Raw genomic sequence first — 6,696 nt, 5'->3', positions numbered from 1 at the left:
TGTTAAATGTGTTTTTTTAAACTACTATATAAATATGTTATTATTAGTTGAGCAGATTGGAAAAATAACTTTAGCTTTTTGATTTCCAATTTTGAGATTTTATATATATACATATATATATTCCCTCAGAGCAACTGAATTCTACAAAATAATAATACTTCAAGAATATTATTTAAAAAAATACTTCAAGACAGACCCAGAAAAAGGGCTACATAGACACATGGGTCTGTAATACACAGGAATCTAGATACTCTTCTGAGAGAATCATAATATATATTAGCACATTGAAGGCTCTGGAGAGTCCTACAGGAATGAACCCAATATAAGGCTATTTGATATAGAATTTTCCAAACTGTTTGGAACAAAGAAATTTCCTTTCCTCTAAAACTTCTTAAAATCCAAGGGAAACAGTGATCTGGAAAATAAATTTTGAGGAAAACAGCTCATTTTCGTGGCACCTTGGGGGTAGTAGTCTGCTTTAAGATGAAGCTGAATATCTCTTTCCTGGCTACTGGCTGCCAGAAACTCATTGCAGTGGATGGTGAACATAAACTTCACACCTTTTATGAGAAGCATATGGCCACAGAAATTGCTACTGATGCTCTGGATGAAGAATGGAAGGTTTACATGGTCCAGGTCAGTGGTGCTGATGACAAACAAGGCTTCCCTTCCTCATGAAGCTGAGTAAGGGGCATTCCAGCTACAGATCAAGGAGGACTGAACAAGAAAGCATAAATCTGTTCGGGGTTGTATTGTGGATACCAATCTCAGTGTTCCCAACTTGGTCATTGTAAAAAAAGGGAAGGATATCCCTGAACTCATTGATACTACTGTGCCTTGTCTCCCGGGGCCCAAAAAAGCTAGCAGAATCTGCAAACTTTTCAATCTCTCTAAAGATGATGTCCACCAGTATGTTATGAGAAAGTCCTTAAACAAAGAAGAAACCTAGAACCAAATCGCCCAAGATTCAGCATCTTATTACTCCACATGCCCTCCAACATAAATGTTACCATATTGCTCTGAAGAAACAATGTACTAAGAAAAATAAGGAAGAGGCTACAGAATATGCTAAACTTTCAGCCATGAGAATGAAGGAGGCTGAAGAAACACACCAGCAACAGATTGCCAAGAGTCAGAGATTGTCCTCTCTGAGAATTTTTACCTCTAAGTCTGAAGGTCCAGTCAAAAATGATATTTTCTAAGAGTAATAAATAAAATCATACATCAAATCTCAAAAAAAATATTTTTTGAGAAATACAGTAAAGCAGACTATTCATGTTTTAAAAAATATAATCTTAAAGCATCGTGTTCTGCACATCCAGCTTTTTACTATGCTTGACCAGGAAGGAAGAGGGTGCTCTGTGCAGATGCTTCTGTTGAGAACAAGGTCTGAATATGTTCAGCTAAATCTGTACCTTCAGTATCACCCAGTCTCTCAATGCTCTTGATGATCACTACTCGCCTCCCTTTGTTTTATCTAGAATTTGATTTTTTATTTGGTATTATCTTCTCTTTTGTTTGGCATTATCTTCTATGGCCTTCTATTTTGTCTCAGGAAGTGTGCCCTTAAATCACCATCGAAAAAGCCTGTCACCATTTCACTGGGTGTCGGTAGTCTTTTTTTTTTTTTTTTTTGCGAGAGAGAGAATGAGAGAGAGCATGAGAGGGAGGAGGGTCAGAGGGAGAAGCAGACTCCCTGCCGAGCAGGGAGCCCGATGCGGGACTTGATCCCAGGACTCCAGGATCATGACCTGAGCCGAAGGCAGTCGCTTAACCAACTGAGCCACCCAGGCGCCCCAAACATTATTACAATATTATTGATTATATTCCCTATGTTGTACTTTTCATCTCCATGATTTATTTTATAACTGGAAGCTGGTACCTTTTAATCCCCTTCATCTATTTCACCCATTCCCACACCCACCTTCCCTCTGGTAACCACCAGTTTATTCTCTGTATTTAAGAGTCTGGTTTTTTGTTTGTTTTGTTTTTTATATTCTACATGTAAGTTAAATCTTATGGTATTTGTCTTTTTCTGTCTGACTTACTTCACATAGCATACTCTCCTCTAGGTCTACCCATGCTGTCGCAAATGGCAAGATCTCATTTTTTATGGTTGAATAATATTCCATTGTACAGGTACACCACTCTTTTTTATCCATTCATCTCTCAATGGACACTTGGGTTGCTTCCATATCTTGGCTGTTGGAAATAAATCTGCAATAAACATACAGGTGCATACATATTTTGAATTAGTGTTTTTATTTTCTTTTGCTAAATACCCAGTAGTGGAATTACTGGATCATATGGTATTTCTATTTTTCATTTTTTAAAGGAAGCTTCACACTGTTTTCCATAGTGGCTGCACCAAATTACAGTCCCACCAACAGTGCACAAAGGTTCCCTTTTCTCCACATCCTTGCCAACACTACTATTTCTTGTATTTTTATACTAGCTATTCTGACTTGTGCAAGATGATATTTCATTGCAGTTTTGACTTGCATTTCCCTGATGATGGGTGATGTTGAGCACCTTTTGTCTGTATGTCTTCTTTGGAGAAGTGTCTATTCAGGTCCTCTGCCCATTTTTAATCAGTTGTTTGGTTTTGGGTGCAAAGTTGTAGAAGTTCTTTATATATTTTTTATATTAACCACTTACTGGATATATGATTTGCCAGTATCTTCTCCCATTCAGTAGGTTGCCTTTTAGTTTTGTTGATTGTTTCCTTCAATGCGCAAAAGCCTTTTATTTTGATGTAGTCCCAGTAGCTTATTTTTGCTTTTGTTTCCCTTGCCTCAGGAGACATATCCAAAAATATGTTACTAATGGCAATGTCCAAGAGATTACTGCCTATGTTTTCTTCCAGGAGTTTTAAGTTTTCAAGTCTCACATTTAAATCTTCAAGCCATTTTAAGTTTATTTTTGTATGTGGCATAAGAAAGTGGTCTAGCTTCATTCTTTTGCATGTAGCTGTCCAGTTTTCCCACTGTATGTTGAAGAGACTGTCTTTTTCCCATTATATATTCTTATCTCCTTTATCATAGATTAACTGACCATATGGGTATTGGTTTATCTCTGGGCTTTCCATCCTGTTCCATTCATCTGTGTGTCTACTGTTGTACCAGTATCAGACTGTTTTTTATTACTATAGCTCTGTAGTATATCTTGAAATCTGAGATTGAGATACCTCCATGTAGCTGTATCTTTTTTTTCCTTTTTTTTATTATGTTACGTTAATCACATACATTACATCATTAGTTTTTGATGTAGTGTTCCATGATTCATTGTTTGCATATAACACCCAGTGCTCCATGCAGTACATTCCCTCTTTAATACCCATTACCAGGCTAACCTATCCCAAACCCCCTCCCCCCTAGAACCCTCAGTTTATTTCTCAGAGTCCATAGTCTCTCAAGGTTCATCTCCCCCTCCGATTTCCTCCCCTTCATTTTTCCCTTCCTGCTATCTTCTTTTTTTTTCCTAACATATAATGTATTATTTGTTTCAGAGGTACCTGTAGCTGTATCTTTAAAACACACTTTATTGGGGGGGGAGGTGGCGGAGGAGTAGGGACCCTATTTCAACTGGTTCCTGGAATTGAGCTGGATATCTACCAGACCACTCTGAGCACCCACGAAACCAGCCCGAGATGTAAGAAGATCTGGATCTCTACAAACAGAATATCACAGGCAGTTGGTTTTGAGGTACAAAGCGGGAAGCCCTGATTCCTTGGGCAGATATCGGAGGATAAATGGCAGCAGGAGGGTGCCTGGCCGTGGGGTTCCTACACCACCTGTGAGTGATAGCCTTGCGTGCTGCAGACGGGCACAGACTCACAGACCGGTAGCGGCAGGGAAAGGACTTTAGGGCAGCCCCTGGGGTGGAAACCCAGAACGGCGGGGTCGCGCCTGAGAACTGCAGCCCCCAGGACGGAAACCCAGAGCGGCAGGTCCCGTACATGAACTGGGAGCAGCTGGCGGTTTTAGAAGCACAAAGGGCAAAGAAGTGCCCTGACCTGGAGGCAGGACTGGGAGCGCTGGGGAGGGGCTCACAACCCAGGACGCTGCAATTTATAGCAGCACGGACAGAAACGAAGACGGTGTGGCCTGGAGAGCTAACTGAAGAACAGACCGAGGTCTCTCTGCTCTGAGGCAGAGGGTTGGAAGTGGTCTCTTCTGCTCTGACTCGCGGAAGAGACGTGGAAAGCCACCAGGGAAAGGCGCCAGAGAACAAAAGCCCCCAAAACTGATTCCCGCTGAGCCCATCCCCCGCCACAGGGGCGCAGGGCAACTCCGCACGAACAGGGTTGCCTGAGTAACAGCGCGGCAGGCCCCTCCCGCAGAAGACAGGCTGGGAAAACAAGAGGCCAGCAACCCTAAGGTCCCAAGAAAACAGGTGCATCTTGCTTGGGTTCTGGTTAATAATTTGGACTCTATATATTCCCTCAAACACCCATCAACAGAATGACTAGGAGGAGGAGCCCCGCAAACAGAAAAGACTCAGAGATTATGACTTACGCTGCAGATTTACAAATGGATGCAGATATAATCAAGATGTCGGAGATGGAATTCAGGCTAGCAAATGTGAAGACAATGCCTAGAATGGAGAAATCAATTAATGGCAACACAGAGTCTCTAAGGGCAGAAATAAAAGGTGAATTGGCAGAACTTAAAAATGCTATCAATGAGATCCAATCCAATCTAGATAATCTAACACCTAGGGTAACTGAGGAGAAGAGAGAATAAGTGACCTGGAAGACAATATAACAGATAAAAAGGGAAAAGAGGAGGCCAGGGAAAAACAACTCAGAATCCATGAAAATAGAATCAGAGAAATAAGTGACACGATGAAGCATTCCAATGTCAGAATAATTGGAATCCCGGAGGGAGTGGAGAGAGAGAGAGGACTAGAAGATGTATTTGAGTAAATCATAGCTGAGAACTTCCCTAATCTGGGGAATGAAACAAACATTCGCGTCCTAGAGGCAGAGAGGACCCCTCCTAAGATCAAGGAAAACAGGTCAACACCCCAGCATGTAATAGTAAAACTTGCAAATCTTAGAACCAAGGAAACCATCTTAAGGGCAGTTAGGGGAAGAGATTCCTTACATACAGAGGGAGGAACACAGAATAACGTCAGACCTATCCACAGAGACCTGGCAAGTCAGAAAGGCCTGGCAAGACATATTCAGGGTACTAAATGAGAAGAACATGCAGCCAAGAATACTTTATCCAGCAAGGCTTTCATTTAGAATGGATGGAGAGATGCAGAGCTTCCACGACCAGGAGAAACTGAAAGACTATGTGACCACTAAGCCGCCCTGCAAGAAATATTAAGGGGGGTTCTATAAAGGAGAAAGACCCCAAGAGTGATATACAACAGAAATTTACAGGGACAATCTATAAAAACAATGTCTTCACAGGCAACATGATGACAATTAATTCATATCTTTCAATAATCACTCTCAATGTGAATGGTCTAAACGCTCCCATAAAACGGCACAGGGTTGCAGATTGGATAAAAAGACAGGACACATCCATATACTGCCTACAAGAGACTCATTTTGAACCTAAAGATATATCCAGACTGAAAGTGAAGGGATGGAGATCCATCTTCATGCCAGCGGACCTCAAAAGAAAGCTGGGGTAGCAATTCTTATATCGGACAAATTAGATTTTAAACTAAAGTCTGTAATAAGAGACACAGAAGGACACTATATCATTCTTAAAGGGTCTATCCAACAAAAAGATCTAATAATTGTAAATATCTATGCCCCCAACATGGGAGCAGCCATCTATATAGGCCAACTGTTAACCAAAATAAAGAGTCATATTGATAACAATACGTTAATTGTAGGAGACCTCAATACTCCACTCTCAGCAATGGACAGATCATCTAAGCAGAAAATCAACAAGGAAACAAGAGCTTTGAATGATACATTGGACCAGATGGACCTCATAGATATTTACAGAACATTCCACCCTCAAACAACAGAAGGCTCATTCTTCTCGAGTGTGCATGGAACTTTCTCCAGAATAGACCATATACTGGGTCACAAATCAGGTCTCAACCGATACCAAAAGACTGAGATTGTTCCCTGCATATTCTCAGACCACAATGCTTTAAAATTGGAACTCAATCACGAGAAAAAATTGGGCAGAAATTCAAACACTTGGAAGCTAAAGACCACTCTGCTCAAGAATGTTTGGGTCAACCAAGAAATCAAAGAAGAACTTAAACAATTCATGGAAATCAATGAGAATGAAAACACATCGGTCCAAAACCTATGGGATACTGCAAAGGCAGTCCTAAGTGGGAAATACATAGCCATCCAAGCCTCACTCAAAAAAATAGAAAAATCCCGAATTCACCAACTAACTCTACACCTTAAAGAACTAGAGAAAAAGCAACAAACGACGCCTAAGCCACGCATTAGAAGAGAAATAACTAAAATTAGAGCAGAAATCAATGAATTAGAAACCAGAAACACAGTAGATCAGATCAACGAAACTAGAAGTTGGTTCTTTGAAAGAATTAAGATCAATAAACCACTGGCCAGACTTATCCAAAAGAAAAGAGAAAGAACCCAAATTAATAAAATTATGAATGAAAGAGGAGAGATCACGACTAACACCAAGGAAATAGAAACAATTATTAGAAATTATTATCAACAACTATATGCCAATAAACTGAGCA

The 6,696-nt window shown here is 40.5% G+C and overlaps 1 pseudogene; it reads left to right on the top strand.

Moving 5' to 3' along the window:
* Nucleotides 1–483: 483 nt before the first annotated feature.
* Nucleotides 484–1,202, top strand: LOC117999536 (annotated as a pseudogene).
* Nucleotides 1,203–6,696: the final 5,494 nt, after the last annotated feature.

This window comes from Mirounga leonina, unplaced genomic scaffold, assembly GCF_011800145.1.
Source record: "Mirounga leonina isolate KUSES-001 unplaced genomic scaffold, KU_Mleo_1.0 Mir_115, whole genome shotgun sequence".
In the NCBI taxonomy this organism is placed as follows: domain Eukaryota; kingdom Metazoa; phylum Chordata; class Mammalia; order Carnivora; family Phocidae; genus Mirounga; species Mirounga leonina.
Note: the sequence above shows the minus strand (reverse complement) of the source record. Positions and strands in the feature narration are given on the sequence as shown.